Below are 16244 nucleotides of genomic sequence, written 5' to 3'. Positions count from 1 at the left end.
TACCTAGCTGAGGGGGGGAGGGAGGGAGCCTCCCCAGGGTCCAGGGTCGGGGGTTGACAGAGGAGGCCCTGGTGCCCCCTACCCAGCCTCTCCCACCCTTGGTGCGGCCCCAGCTGACTGCTGAGTGCAGAGTGGGGTCCACTTCAGGGCATCCTCGCGGCTGCCACTTGGAAGCTAGAAGATGTGAGTAGGTGGGTGGGAAGGAGGCGGGTGATTATGCAGAGAAGAGAGTTTTCTTGATATTTTTCTGGAAATGTGCGTGGAGCAGAGGCAGCAGTGGGAGAGAGACAGGGAAGGGGGCATAGTCTGAACAGGAGGTGTCTGGAGGGGGTCTCGCCTGTTTCTCTGACCTCTTGTGGGGAGCACCTGTGACTTTGTGGGACCCTCCCCCCGGCTGTAGCCAAACTGAAGGACATCTTGGAGCTGGAGCGATAGCACAGCGGATAGGGCGTTTGCCTTGCATGCGGCTGACCCGGGTTCTAATCCCAGCATCCCATATGGTCCCTTGAGCACCGCCAGGGGTAATCCTGAGTGAAGAGCCAGGAGTAACCCCTGTGCATCACCAGGTGTGACCCAAAAACCAAAAAAAAAAAAAACCAAACTGAAGGACATCTTGGGAGTGATGAGTCCTCGTGTGTGCAGCACGTGGGCACTTACTTATCCATGGCAGAGATGCGGGGCACTCTGGCATTTCGCGTTTGGACTTTCCCTGCACCCAGGCCCTTCTTTCCAGCTTTCTGTCCCCTGTGGTATGGGCCCGCACCGCCCCGGGATCCTGCATCCTTCCCCAGGCTCTGAGAAGCAGCTTTGAGGTGGTGGATGGTAGATTCCATAACGACCCGGCTGTGAGTAAGCGGAACATTTCTTCAGGCTATTTCTGTCTAATTATAAATATTTGAGGATATTAAACTCCCAGGTTAGGCACCAAGGGTATTATTTGAGCAGTGGTTGGCCGCAGCACTGGGAAGGCAAACATCTTTTCATTCCTCGCACCCCCCTTGGCGCACTTAGAATATTTTATGGGATTCAAAAGAAAAAGTTTCAGTCGAGGAAAAAAATAAAAAAGCTAGAAGCAATGTCAGTTGCTAATATTTCTAAATACCTCTAAATCAGAAAAAAAAAGTGGGGGATGTGCCCACTTGACTTAATTGTGGTGGGTTTGTGATGCATTTTCTCTATGGGCCCGGAGAGCAATTACCCAACACCCCACCTGCTGCTCGTGGTGAGGAAACGCTCCCGCACCTTGGAAAGCACTTACTGCTTCCAGAACACGCTCACCGCCTCGCTTCCCGCCGAGAGCCCGGGACCCCTCCAAAGGGCTGGTCCTGGTGCAGGGGCATCTTAATGGAGCGGGCTCGCTTTGGTTGGGCTGTGGGGAAGGCCAGTGGCCTCCCGAGACCTGTCCAGCCGCCTGGCCCCACCCAGTACGTCCCCCACCCTATAATACAGCCATTTCCTAGAGACATATGTTCAGCCTCTCCATCCTGTTCTTTCTGTCCACACCCCCCGCCCTGGAGAGGGGGTCCCACATGTTCCAGACCACCCAAGGTCACGGTTGCTGTGCCCTTGAACACCACCCCTCCCACCGGCGCCCCCCACCCCCGTGCTGTCTGCTGAGCAGGGAGAACCTGCCATGGCTTTCCTCCTGCTCCCCTCGCCCTCCCCAGATCTGACGGGCCTCGTGAGAGGCCGGGGACGCCGTGGGACGCCCAGTGCTTCAGGGGAAGATCCAAGATTGCATTTTCTGGGCGATGCGGGCAGCCGGGCAGGGAAACTTCCAGAACCGACGGCTCCAAGTGCTCGCACTAAGGTGGCAGGCGACGGGCGATCCATCAGGGAAGCTTCGCTCCCAGATAAGGCGCAGATCACCCTCGCGGGGCCCGGCTCCGGCGCTCCCAGGCCTTGGGATGGTGGCGGAGGAAGATGCGCAACCGGCCTGGGGACCAGCCCAGGAGGCCCCGACCGCGCTCCCCGTCCCGCCGCTTGCGGACCCCGGGCGCCCCCTGGAGGCCATGGAGGCCACAGCACCGTCCCAGGAGGGGGCCGGGCACTGTCAATAGCAAAGTCGCCCCGGAAAAATAACGGTAAAGGGCAGGAACAGAAACGTTTGTTTATTTGTTTGTTTTTTGTTTGGGGGGCCGTATCCAGTAGTACTCAGGCCTTACTCCTGGCTCCAAGCTCAGGGGTCACTCCTGGCGGGCTTGAGGGACCGTATGAGGTGCTGGGGATCCGCTGCCAGGAAGGCAAGCTCCTTACCCACTGGACGGTCTCTCGAGTCCCCAGGAACAGAAACAGTTGAAAGGAGAAACAAATGACCACCGAAATATTGCACTGGTGTTTACTCAGGCTGGGCTGCTGTTAGCACACAGTTGCAACAACTCCTTGAAGTCTCTGGACCAGGGCACTGAGAGGGGTGCAGGGGGGCTGGGGGCGGTGTGGAGTGTTTCCGCCATGCAGATCTGACCACACAGTGAGACATGACCAGGATCCAGGCCCACGGTCTGGCCCTAGAGCTTCTGGCCTTACCACACGGGTCTGACTCTTGACCTGTGAAAAAAAATGATGTTCTAGTTAAAAACCAAAGTGCAAACCAAATCCACTTTTAAAAAATAATAATAATAATAATTTAGTTCACAAGTTGGATACCTGTTGTGAGCTGCGTGGTCCAGAACCTGAAGCCCAGGGCCAGGGAGGTGGCGTGAAGGGCTGGCGCACGTGCTTTGCCGTCTCGGATCCCCCGCCCCGCAGGGTCCCTCAGCGCCTACAGAACAGCTCCAAGCACTGCTAGGTGTGGAAAACTACAGACAATAAACAAATGTGAACAAACAGACAGGCATGGCGGCACGAGAAGCGCTGGGGTGGGGGGGGGCACGTTAATCAGGCGATGTGGACACAGGGAAGCTACTGAAATGAGTTGGTCAGGTGGGTGTCTAAGGACAGAACACCTGAGAGAAGGCGGCTGGTGATCCTGCAGGTGGTGCCAGGTGGGGGCAGGCCGACGGGAATCACTCCTGCACCATAGGGGGTGCCGGGGATCAAACCTGGGTGAGCCGCGGGCCGGGCTCTTTTGAGGACCACTCACGCCACCGCCATACGAAGGAGTGAGTTTGTTTTCCAGACACAAACACAGGCCAGACGGCCAAGGGGTCAGGTTCACTCCCGGGCCCCGGATTTCTCTTCTCCCCCACTCTCGGCTTCTCTCTCCCCACCAGTAGCCTCGCCCCTCCACTCGGAGTGTCCTTTGCCGTCTCCTGGCCTGTGTCCTGCTTTGGCTCTGCACATTCTGCTGCTCTCGCCACCGCCCGGCTTCTCCCTTCCCTCCTGCAGCCTCGAGGCTGGAGCTCCTCCTCCATGTCCCCAGGCCACTCTGGCAGAGCCACCGGCTCTCCTGGCCCATGGTCCTGGCCTGCTCCAGCCAGCAGGGCCCAGAGGAAGGGCACAAAGGCGGCTGGCAGGAGGCTGGCAGGAGGCTTGCCCGTCTCCGAGGGACCTGAGAGGAGCAGGCTCCTCCCAGAGACCGTCTTCACAGGTCTTTCCCTTTCTCCTCTTTGGCCAAGTTTGAGTTTCATCTGTGGACCCTTGTCATGCAAGCCTGGAGGTCTTCCAAGGGTCCCTAGAGAATCCTCAGGTGGGTGAGAGTCAGTTCGAGTTAAACAGTAAATCATTCCCTCCTCTCTCTTTAAGCTCACCTCTCATTTGCCAGAAAGAGAGGGACAGACATAGAAAGATTGCAGATTGCACTCATCTGTGGAATATAAAATGGCAGAGTAGGAGACTAATACCCAAGAATAGTAGTTTATAATACCAGGAGGTTGTCTCCATGGCTTGGAAACTAGCCTCACACGCTGGGGGAAAGTCATCTCAGATAGAGAAGGGAACACCAAGTAAAATGTGATTGGAAATCCCGAGCGGGGAGGGAGATGCACGCTGAAAGTAGACTAGAGACTGTACATGATGGCCACTCAATACCCCTATTGCCAACCACGACACCCAAAAGGAGAGAGAGAGAGAACAAATTGGAATGCTCTGCCACAGAGGCGGAGTGGGGTGGGGGGGATACTGGGTTCTTAAGTGGTGGAGAATGGACACTGGTGGAGGGATGGGCTCTCGAACATTGCATGAGGGTAAAACAAGCACGAAAATGTGTGAATCTGTAACTGTACCCTCACTGTGACTCACTAATTAAAAAATCAATAAATTATAAAAAAAAATCTCACCTCTTATTTTAAAAAAAGAGAGCGGGGAGAAGCATCTTTAATAAACATCATCCATTAGATGAGAGCAATGGTTTTGGAATATTGCATTTCTTCCAGAATCTCTCTCTCACTCTCTCTCTCTCATACACTCTCTCACTCTCTCTCACTCTCTCTCTCTCTCTCTCTCTCTCTCTCTCTCTCTCTGAAGAGCATGTGGTCAAGAGGAAATTGAATAAAATCCTTTGATCAGCCGCAGTAGTATTTGAATCACTTAATTTAGGATCTGACAGCCACAGAATACTTTATTTTTCAGGCCAGTTTTAGCTGACCAGAAGGGCTGGCCCAGCCCAGCTCATGTTTAATGAATCACCTCATGGCCTGACCATGGAAAGTTTAAGGAAACCATTTTTCTGGGGCTTTTCAAACACAATCAAAACCAATCTCCAGGGGCTGGAGCAATAGCACAGCGGGTAGGGTGTTTGCCTTGCACCTGGCCGACCTGGGTTCTATTCCCAGCATCCCATATGGTCCCCTGAGCACCGCCAGGAGTAATTCCTGAGTGCCGAGCCAGGAGTAACCCCTGTGCATTGTCGGGTGTGACCCAAAAAGAAAAAAAAACAATCTCCACACCCTGCACGCCCGGGGTGGGGCCCGGGGCCCGTCCTCGCAGGGCTCAGGGCTCCGGAGCGCCTGCAGGAGCTGGGTGCGAGAGGCCAGGAGCTGCCGCTCCCGCCTGTGCTGGTCATCCCGGGCTCCAGCTGTCCTGGCCAGGAAAAGGCGTCAGACCAGATTAGCTGGCAGACACGTGCGGCTGCTTCAGCGCCCGCTCTGCCGCCTCGGGCCTGCCCACACCCACAGAGGGGCAGAGGGAAGCGGAGCCCCTGATTGAAACGACCCCTGCACCCCCTGGATGCCATCTGTTCCAGGGCCACTTTTAATTGCCCGTGAAGTCCCAGGAAAGGGCCAACACGAGACCTCTCCTCTGGACCCTATCCAAGGTCGACTTCATCTGTCCCCTGGCAGGTTTCTCCCCCTGCCACCGGGCAGCTGTCGCTGGACTGAGCCCCCCATGGCGCGTCATTCTGGCCACCACAGGGGGCAGCCGTGTGTCTGCGTGAAGCCGCCAGTGCACTGCTGTCCACCTGCCAGAGGAGTGCCAGGAAGAGCAGCGGGAGAGGCTGTGGGCAAGGCAGGGCCTGAGCCCTCTTGGCCCTTTCGGAAGTGGCACTGGGAAGGCAGAACCTGGGGCCAGAGAGACAGTGCGGCAGGCCAGGCACAGCCTTTGCATGCGGGTGGCCCGGGTCCCATCCCCAGCGTCACGTGGTCCCTCAGCACAGAGCCAGGAGTAGCTCCAGAGGTGGTGGGAAATGTTCCTACTGAATCCAATCCCGAACACCCTTGTAGCTCATGTATCTCCTGGTGACTCAATTTTTTGTTTTTGGTTTTTTGGATCACCCCCGGCGATGCACAGGGGTTACCTCCTGGCTTTGCACTCAGGAGTTACTCCTGGTGGTGCTCAGGGGACCATATGGGATGCTGGGAATCGAACCCGGTTTGGCTGTGTGCAAGGCAAACGCCCTACCTGCTGTGCTATTGCTCCAGTCCCATGGTGACTCAATTTAAAACAAAGTAGCTCCCGAGCACCACCTGGTACCGCCCCCGCTCCCCCACCCCCCCAAAAAAAAGAGGAAAAGAAAAGAGGAAGGAAGATTCTGAGCTGGGCCAGTGCACAGAGGAATCATCCATTTTCCCCTGAATTCCAGTTTGGGGTTTCAGCAGCAGCATGTTGACGTCATGTCGGAACCATAACAGCCCTGGTTATTGGGGGAGGACATCCCTGGGGGTACAGGGAGGTCTTCGGGGGCACCAGACTGTCCCAGCCCAGGCTGCCTCTCCCTGCGCACACCTGTAGCTGCTCCCCTGACTCTTCCCCCCCCCCCCGACAAGCGAGCTTCCCCAAATCTGAACTCACACAAGCATGGCCTTCATTCACTGCTTCTGCTCATTACATGCAACCTAGTATTCGGAGAGTGACTATCGACACAAAAAAAAGATTCCCTTTTGTCACCTTTGTGGGGGTCTTTGGGCAGAGAGCCCCGTGCACCTTGTCAAAGTTGGGGCAGCCACAGGACTGTCGGGAGGCCCCATCTGGAATCTAAACACCTGCTGAATGGGACCCGGAGGGGCTGGTACAGGACAGAAGGCTCTCACCTTGCAGGTTTCCACATCCAGGACCCTGGTTCAAACCCCTGGCACCTCTCATGAGCAGCTCCAGGGTCAGCCCGTGCACAGAGCCAGGAATAACCCCCGAGACCTCCAGGTGTGACCCTAAACAAATAAAAATGAAAGGAATGGGAAGGAGGATATAATGTGTGGAGAGGCCACTGGAGGGCCCCCATCACCCCCTTGGCACTGTTTGCACCCCCTCCACCTCCTTCAGGTCTGGCTTCCTCTGTGTGCCCAGGGGCCCCTTGCTGCCCGCCTGGTCCTCCAGCCTGGACAGGGCCCACGTGCGTTCTCCTTCCAGGCTTGTTGTGAAAATGAATGAGAGAAGAGACTGGAGAGTAGAAGCTCTTTGGGAAATAATGACGCTAATAGATCTTTCTGACCTAGATTCAACTGGAGATCCCAGGAAATATAGAGGAGTGCGGACTGGAGATGTGGTCTGGTTGGAGGAAGATGAATCTGTTTTGAATTTACGAAATAATGAAGTACATTTCATTAGAGAAAAAATTAATAAGGTAATTTATGCATAGCCTGGTAAACATGACTCATAAAATAAGAACTCTCAGACAATTTGTCTTTGTCTCCCCTTGTCCTTTAAATGTTCCCTACAGAGCTACTTTGCCCCTGGTCCCTTTAGACAGCTGGTGCTCCAGGGCTGTCCGGGCCTTGTGCTGACAAGTGACCGTTGGTGATGCTCTGGGGTGGCACTTGAGCCGCCACATGCAAGACGAGTGCCTTGTCTCCTGTCCCCAAATCCTTGATGAAACCTAAGCTAAGCCCCAGTGATGTCTTCTCCCCTGCCAGCCTGAGCCATCCCCAGCCGGTTCTTCCCCTGACTCTGCTTCTCCTGACCTGTGGGTCAGGCTCTGAGACTGACCTTAGAGCCCTGTTTGGTTTTCATATCTGTGGCACTTTAAAGACTTTCTCAGGGGACCCATAGAGGAGAATCAGGAAGCTCCAAGTGGTCTCGGAAGACCTTGGTTCCTCCAAGGAGGTCTTGGTTCCTCCAAGCCAGGCTGAGAGGAAGAAGAAAAACTGAGCAGAGGAGGAGGCTGGAGGGAGAAGGCCAGAGCCTCCTTAGGAGAATGCTTAGGGCCTGAGGATCACCCCAGCCCAGGGGCAGAGTCGGGCTTCTGTGCTGGGTGGCCCAGGAACAGACAGATGGTCTCGAAGGCCAGTCAGGGCCCTGGGAATGTCCACGTCGCTGAGCCAATCTGAAAGGATTAAATGGCAACAGATAAATTTAACTGAACGTGAGTAATGGGGACACAAAGGGGAAGTGAAGAGAAACAGAATATTTCAGCAGCAGAAGGAAATGAGAAGAAAATGACTTCGCAGTGAAATGTCAAACTTCTGTGCCTGGAGGAGCCGTAATCTGGCTGTGGCAGGCTCTGGAGCGGGGGAGTCTGTGGTTCTCTGAAGCAAAGTTTCATTCACTCGAATAACATATGGCCAGACTTCTCTGGGACAATGTCGGGGACAGAACTGGCAGTCAGAGAATCCTGGTCCTTTGAGCAAGGGGCTGTTTCTGATTGTTGTTTTATAGGGAATACTGTGCTTATATTGTCTCCTATCATTCAGAGAAGTTGTTAAGGCTTGAGAATTATGGCTGGAGAGCTAGTCATAGGTTAGTACTTGCCTTGTACATGACCAGCCCCACTTAGATTCCTGGCACCAGATATGGTCCCCTGAGGACCACCAGAAGTGATCCCTGAGCACAGGGCCAGGAGTAAGACCTGAGCACTGCCTGGGTATGACTCCCCCAACAAAAAACAAAAGCTTGAGATTTTAAGAAAAAGAACAAAGAAGAGGGACTGACTGGGAAATGGTTTAGTGACACAAAGCACCTGCTTTGCCAGTGTGCATTCCGTGCCTGGGGTCACCCGCCTCCCCTGAGTGTGGTCCCAGCAGTTCTGCTGTCTGGGGCCCAGATCATCTCCAGTGCACAGCGACCAGATGTGTGTCAGCATCACTGCCCAAGTGCAAGACCCACCGCCGAGCACCGCGGCACAGAGATGCGCAGGCGTCATGGCCAGGACCCCTGGGCACACATGTCACACCAAAGTGAGCACTTGGGCCAGACTGTGTGTGAGCACAGCTCAGGGAGTGTGACCCCGGCAAGCACGTGTGCAAGTGTGGCAGCTACAGGCGTGCAACCAAGTGTTCAAGCACCAGCCTGCCAGCGCCAAGGCCAACTGTGCATGCACCAAGACCAAGCGTGTAAGTACCATGACTATGCAGGTAAGCACCGCAGCCGAGCCTGTGACTGGCCCCCTTGGCAATGACAAGGGGGAAAGGAAAAGGAAAAAGAAAAGACTGGGCTGTGCTTGCCCCTGTCCTCGGAGAGCCTGGTAAGCTGGGGAGAGACAGGAGGACAGAAAGGGGATGGGGTGTGAAGAGACAGGATGAGGGGGACCAGCCCCCCCCCTCAACACACACAGAGGCGCTGAAGACTGCACAGCTCACCTCAGCTTACTGCGGCAGGAATCGCCCGGACTCTGCTCCTCAGGAAGCCTTCAGTGTCCCCTTCTCCCGGGCATGCTCGGAGTACCCTGTGCATTCAGCCGTGTCTGTGTGGCTGGTCATCTCCCCACTGAGGCCGGGGTGCCCCGTCATGGCACCTGACACCAGTGTCTCCCCGGAGTCTGGCCAGGCCGGCCTGGCCCATCTGGGGAAGTAGCCCCAGAAGCTGAGGCTTCGAGGGGATCAGGGGATCCACATCACATCAGATACTGCACCCCAGAATCCGGAAGTTCCTTGGGCGAGACCCTTTCTAAAACCACAGGACCCTAGCCCGAAAGAGTGGTTTCGGGAGTGGTCTTGGGACTGGGGGGACAAAACCAGAGAAGGTGAACCGGCTAGAAGGATGTGGGGCAGGAGAGGGAGTGTTCGAAAGCCAAGGTCCTGGGCTGGGTCTAACAAAGGAGCCAAGAAGGACACAGCCGCGTCTAGGATCACGGAGCTGCCCACGGAAAAGGACGGAGCTGCAGGTGTCCTCTATGTCCGCTAGGGGGCTACAGAGGCCAAATCAGCGGGCGGTCGCCATGGTTACCAGGGAGCCAGTCTCTCCATCTCCAGGAGGTGGGACCAGGTGGAGAACTATCCGTGCGCTGCGTCCTGGATGCTAAGCAGGGGTCTGTGGCCCTCAGTGTAGGCAAAGGTCCAGACAAGGACAAAGTTGACTTTCACCCTGTGTTTTCTCACCTTCGTGCAGGTCACTTTTTCACCAGTACAGCCTGACAGGAAAATAAAAATAGAGTAGGGCTTTTGATGAACCAAACTAAATCCTTCCTTTTACCTTTAAAATAAAAACCCAAAAAAATAAAAACCCAGGGGGAAACACCAGGAAGAGCATTGTTGAATACTGTACAACGGTAGTCCTGGAAACACAGCTGAAACAATGGACGAGGAAGCTGATGACGCAAGCGATCAGAGTGACTCTGGTGCGGTCTTGTAATTTTCACCTGTTTTTTTCTTCTTTTGCCTTCAAAAAAGGACTATTTTAAAACTTAAATGGTTTAAAACCTCAAAACTCCCCTGATGAGTTTTGGGGTTTTTTGTTTGTTTGTTTTTAATGCTACAGCATATCCCCCTTCAACCGATCTCAGGTATCTTTTGCTTCCTGCATCATTTTCTTTCTTCTCCAAGAGGGTTTTGCCTCTTTGGGCTTCTGTTTCCTCGATAAGATGAAGATGCTGGGGGCTGGAGCGATAGCACAGCGGGTAGGGCGTTTGCCTGGCACGTGACCGACCCGGGTTCAGTTTCCAGCATTCCATATGGTCCCCTGAGCACCGCCAGGGGTAATTCCTGAGTGCAGAGCCAGGTGTGACCCAAAAATAAAAAAAAATGAAGATGCTGACCTTGCTGATCTCAAAACCTATTACTCAATAATAAATCAAAGCCCTTTTTGAACTCCGTGGTGCCACCGGGCATACAATTATTGGGCATGTAAGATTCTGTGGGCGGGAGAGACCACGTAGGTGTCAGATGTCTCTGTAGTTGGGCCCTGAGTGGCTCAGTCTGAGGGCACCCTAGCCAGAGCCCTCGTTTTCTTGTCTGGGTTGCGGTGTTGGACATGAGCTGTCAACAACAGCTGCCCCTTAGAGCCGCAGGAGGCCGAGTCGCCGGGAGGGGGCGCTCGAGCCCGAGCTCTGCTTTGGGTCTTCCGGGAAACTCCATTAGTGACCGGTGCTTGGTCTTAGGGTAAGGGACCTGGGCTGAGACTCGCTCCCCGGGGATGGACTCGCAGCTCGGCCTGGGTCTCGGTGGAGGATTGACGCTATGGTGCTCCCACTCTACCCCAGGCGTGTCCTCCCAGTCCCCGGGGTACACGGAGGAGCCTCTCCAGGGACGGAATTCCTTCGGGCTGATGGACGCAGAATGTGGGGGCTCAGCCAGTGACCTTGTCCATCGCCTGTCCCAGGTTCCCCTGTCCACGGGAGCATTTCAGGGACGCTGCAAGTAACTGGGACGGGCGGTACTCGTGGAGAATTCCCTGGCAGAAGACCCAAGAGGGAGTGAGAGAAGAGTTGAAGATGAAGATCAAAATCCGCTTTGTGAGGAAGAGGCCAAGTCCACGTGGATGGTAAAGACACGGAGATGATGGAGAAGGGTTTTCGTGAGCTAGAAATCCCGACTTTAGCCCCCTCTGGGAAGTGCTGTGGCACCGGCGGAGGGGTGGCCGCTGGCCCAGGATCAGTGGATAATGCTTTGGGCCACCACTCGGGCCTGGAGACCTGGGCTTGGTTCCCTGGCCCATCTCCTCGAGTCCTGCCAAACTGAATCTTGAAGCTGATCTGTTCTGCGGCGTAACTGACGCCCTGACAGTTGTCATGGAGACAGGCGAGCTAGGAGAGACTGTGCCTCCTGATTGGCTGACAGTTGTGTTAGCGCCCCGCCCATGGTATCAAGGAAAATCTACCACTAGGAAACAGTTCCTGAGCTGTCTGCATCTACTGGAGGACCCCACTCCACACCCCGACTCTCAGCTGCAGAGCCAGACCCCGAGGGGAGCCTCAGACCCTCCTGTTCAGAAGGCCAAGTGCAGCAGAGTGAGGGGTTTGCAGTAAATGTCATAGTCATTTGCTGCCCTGAGCCCATGAGAAAACAGGTTTTCCCTCAGTTAACGCCCTCTTTGCACCTTCAGATGCAGGCCAAAAATAAAAACAAGAAAGGAAGAAGAAAATGGACCACCCAAACCCACGTCCTGGGGCTCTTGCTCACACTTTTCTCCTTCACTACAGGGGAAATCTGGGGTTTCTTTCTTTCTTTCTTTCTTTCTTTCTTTCTTTTTTTTGGTTGGGTTGATTTGGTTTTGAGGGGCATGCCTGGCAGTGCTCAGGAAACACACCTGGTGGGCTCAGAAGACCATATGTGGTGCTGGGGATTGAACCAGGCTCAGCCACATGTAAGTCAAGCACCTTACCCTCTGTACTATCACTCTGTCCCTAGGAATCTGTTTTTATGTTAAGTGTCCCTTTATTTTCCCTTAAGGATTTTTCATCATCTTCATCAGTTCTGAAGTTTCTCCACTTTCATCCTTTCAAATATTACCTCAGTCCCCCAACTCTGCTTCCCCTCATGGTTTCCTTTTGTCCTTTTGTGGATGATTTCCTCCAGTTTGTCTTCATTTCACTGATTTTCTCTTCAGCTATATTTAATCTATTCTGTGTTAAGCTTTAACTTGCTATACTTTTTTTTATTTCTAAAAGTTCTATTTAACTAGTACTCAGCTCTGTTTTATAATAATTTTTGATAATTTTATCCATTCTACTGTAGTTCATTGAAACAAGGTTTGAAGTATATTAGACATATTATAAATGCAAAGAACTCCCTAATTTGAATCGATGAATCTAATTATGTCTTTTTTCTTACTGTCATACATGGTTCTTTATTTCCTAAGTCTTTTGGGGGGAGGCTCCTGAGCAGTACTTATAAGCCCCAAAAGCCTCCCCACCCCACACTTGGCAATTCTTGGCCAACTGGGCTGTTGGCTCAAAGCAAGGGTTTGAGGGTGTGATGTAACTCAGCTCCTCTAATACTGGCCACACACCCAGACAGTGTTAGGTGCCTTCAGGGCCACACCTGGCCACACCCAGCAGTCCTCTGAGACTTCCAGGACTGCCCCTAGCAATGCAAAGGGGACCCTGTGGTGCTGGGAATCCAACCCAGGTCTAGCACATGACAGACATGTGCCCTAAACGCTGCACCATCTCCCAGGCCCTTTTTCCTAAGACTTCTTATCATTTAAGTCTGAGGTTATATTTTGTGTGATCATATTTGGGGAAGTTCTTTGAAGCCTAGGCCAACCCGGGTCCAATCCCCAGCACTCCATATAGTACCCTGAGCTCTTCCAGGAGTGATCCCTGAGCACAGAGCCAGGAATAAGCCCTGAGCACAGAGCCAGGAGTAAGCCCTGAGCACCACCGGATGTGGCCCAAAAACAAATAAGCAAAAAAAGTTCTTTAAAGCCTAAGCTGAAAGTAGGTTACCCCCCACAGGATTTGTTTCTGCAAGAAACAGCACCATTAGGCTGGGATTGAGATAAACGAAATTCTCAGCTTACAGCTCTTTAGAGCACCCAGGGGCTGTGAATTTTCAAAGACATCAAGTTGTGGCTCCAAATTCTCGGGGGAGAGATATCCCCCTCTTCCACACTCCACCAAGGATTGAAATAGGCAATTCACCTTGCAGTTCCAAGAGTTATTGGCATTGTATGTCTTCTAGAAACCCTCCTTGGGATGGGACCTGGGTTTCGGTGGCTGGTTCTGAAGCTTTGAGGACTGAAAAACTGCTCATTTGGTAAAAGGTTCCCAGGTGACAGCTGGCTCTCAGGATTCCGGCTGCCATTCTAAGTCATCAATTTTGCTTTGGTTTTGAACCTCCTTACCATTGTTCCACCTCATCAATGCATTAACAAAAGAGTTTAAAAAATGATTTATCCAGCATTAACTCTGCTCAGCTACACAGCAGAAACGGAGAAGCATCTGTGGGTTCCTTAGAGGGAAACTGGGAGATCTCGCGTCAGCTGCTCCCAACCTCCTCAGCGCTTTCTCACGTGCAGTTCATTCCACTGCCCTTCACTGGTACAAGCTGTAACTTCTCCTCAGGGGCGAAAGCCCAGTAGTGTTTAATGCATCCACTTACTATGGAGAGGAGACCCCCAGCCCACTCTCCAACCTCCTGTCTCCATGCTTGGGGAGGCGCACAGGGACCCTGACCCTGCTGCTGTCAGGAAGTCTTCCTTTTCTTTTTTTTTTTTTCTTTTTGGGTCACACCCGGCAATGCCCAGGGGTCACTCCTGGCTCTGCACTCAGGAATTACCCCTGGCAGTGCTCAGGGGACCACATGGGATGCTGGGAATCGAACCCGGGTCGGCCGCGTGCAAGGCAAACACCCTACCCACTGTGCTATCGCTCCAGCCCCGGAAGTCTTCCTTTTCTTTTGCATCCTGCTAAGAGGGCCCTGATTGTGGGGACAGAGCAAATTTAGCACCCCTCATTTTTGTAAGACTTTTGAGTGTCTAGGAGCTGGAGAGACAGGACAGAGGGTAAGGTGCCTGCTTACACATGCCGACCCTGGTTCAATGCCCATGAACATATGTGGGGTGCCCCCCAGCACTGGGATCACTTCTGGGCACCGCTGGGTGTGGCCCAACCATGCCCTCAAAAGACTCTCAGATGTTATTTCTCAAATGTTATGTCTCTCCTGAGAAGTAGAACTTATCCTCAGTCGAGTCCCAGTTACTGAAAAGTTTCTCTTATGCCCTCAGGATGGCAGTGAGTGACTCTTTCATCGCAGAGTAAATTCTATCACTTAACAAAGGCTTCAACATCTTGCCCCTGGGCTGGACATGGTGGGAAGGGGCGTCTGCCTTGAACACGGCCAACCGGGTTTGAACACCAGCCTCAGCACCAAGAGGAGTGACCCCTGAGCAAAGAGCCAGGAGTAAGCGCTGAGCACAGCTGGGTGTGGCCCATAACCCCTCCCCCACCAAAAAGAAACCAACAACCTTGCTGCAACAAAGCCCCTCCTTACTTGCCCTCCCTCACTGCTCACACCTAGCCCCCCCACCACTCCACTGCAGTGACAGCAAGTACCTATTTCTTTTCTTTTTTCTTTGTTCTTGAGCCATACCCAGTGGTACTCCGGGGTTTCTCCTGGCTCTGCACTCAGGGGACCATATGGGATGCCAGGGTTCCACCTGGGTTGGCTGTATGCAAGGCAAACACCCTATGTCTCTGGCCCTGAGGACTAAGACACAGCCAGCTCTGCTCTATCTCAGGGACTTTTCCCCCTGAGACCCTCAGTCCCTCCAGCCTGGACATTTTCCTTAGGTTCCAGAATTGCCTATGCTAGTCTAACTACTATGTCACCACTTTGGGCAGGTCTGTGAGCCAGCTCATTCCTATTGCCCAGTTATACTTTTTGCTAGCTCCAGATGGGAAAATTAGGTGGTTTAAAAAAAAATTCTTTGGGGGCTGGAGTGATAGCACAGCGGGTAGGGCGTTTGCCTTGCACGCGGCCGACCCGGGTTCGAATCCCAGCATCCCATATGGTCCCCTGAGCACCGCCAGGGGTGATTCCTGAGTGCATGAGCCAGGAGTGACCCCTGTGCATCGCGGGGTGTGACCCAAAAAAAGCAAAAAAAAAAATTCTTTGGGGGGCATATCCATTGGTGCTCAAGGATTATTCCTGCTTCTGCTCAGGGAACACCCCTGGTGGCGCTCAGGGGACTAAATGAGGTGCCTGAGATCAAACCCTGGATGGCTGCTTGCAAGGCAAACGTTCTAGACCTCCAGTTCTACCCACTGTTCTAGGCCTCCAGTTCCAGTGGGGATTTTTTTTTTTTAATTTAATCTTGCTAAAGCAGTGTAACTGGCATTCTTTGGTTAAAATACACATTCTGCTATGTGATTGAGTAGTACTCTACACAGGTTGGTGAGGGGCGCTGGCAAGGGGCTTGGGCCACACCCATAGTACTCAGGGCTTACTCCTGGCTCTGTATTCCTCCATCACTCCTGGCAGTGCTGGGGAATCATATGTGGTGCCCAGCATGGAATCCTGGTTGGCTGCGTGCAACGCATGCACCTTACCCTGGACTATCCTTACCATTATACTACCCTTACTGTGTACGATTCTTACGGCCCAAGTCCAAGATTGTTTTTTATTACTTGTGATATGCAAACACAATTCTGTCATTTTAACAGTTGTACTTGTCTTTCATCTATCTGTGTCACTGACAAATGATCCACAAGTACAAAATCATGGACCCATGAAAGGAATGAAATAACATGGCATTCGCGCCATTCGCTTTTTGCACGCTACTCAGGAGACAACGGGTTTTACCTGGTTGCTTTCTCAACTCCTGTACGAGTACATATTTCACCAAGCATCTTAGGGAGGGTCCAGGTTGTCCGCATCCTGACCTTCCGACGTGATGCCAGGGTGAAATAGCGGAGACCACAGAAACTGGGCCAAGGAGCAACGTTTGCCCCACCGCTGTCGCCCTGAGAGCTGAAATCGTACCAGAGATCAACTTGTAAATACGGTCACGTTTTTATTGTGATCTCGTCCACGGGTGTCCTTGCCTGTCTGATCTGTCTCTGTCGCCCGTAGCAACATGCCTGTGGCACCGAGGGGCGCCCAAGAGCTTCTACTGGAACGAGCGAACAGAAGCACACCCGAAGCCCAGCCTCGTGCAGCGCCTTCAAACCCGCGGACCCGAGGGAGCCCCCGGTCCGGCGTTGGCGCGCGGGGGCCGCTGGGAAATGTAGTCCGCACGGGCGGGGCGAGGCGAGGCGCGCGCAGGCGCACTTCCGG

General features: G+C 53.4%; 1 long non-coding RNA gene across 1 annotated transcript; it reads right to left on the bottom strand.

Annotated features, from left to right (window-relative positions):
- Positions 1-2343: 2343 nt before the first annotated feature.
- LOC129406749 (uncharacterized) lies at positions 2344-16081 on the bottom strand. Its single transcript, XR_008631205.1, has 4 exons — positions 15771-16081; positions 6408-6524; positions 2647-2798; positions 2344-2547 (listed from the first exon to the last, which is right to left on the bottom strand). It is a non-coding gene; the product is annotated as an uncharacterized LOC129406749 (long non-coding RNA).
- Positions 16082-16244: the final 163 nt, after the last annotated feature.

This window comes from Sorex araneus, chromosome 8, assembly GCF_027595985.1.
Source record: "Sorex araneus isolate mSorAra2 chromosome 8, mSorAra2.pri, whole genome shotgun sequence".
NCBI lineage: Eukaryota > Metazoa > Chordata > Mammalia > Eulipotyphla > Soricidae > Sorex > Sorex araneus.
Note: the sequence above shows the minus strand (reverse complement) of the source record. Positions and strands in the feature narration are given on the sequence as shown.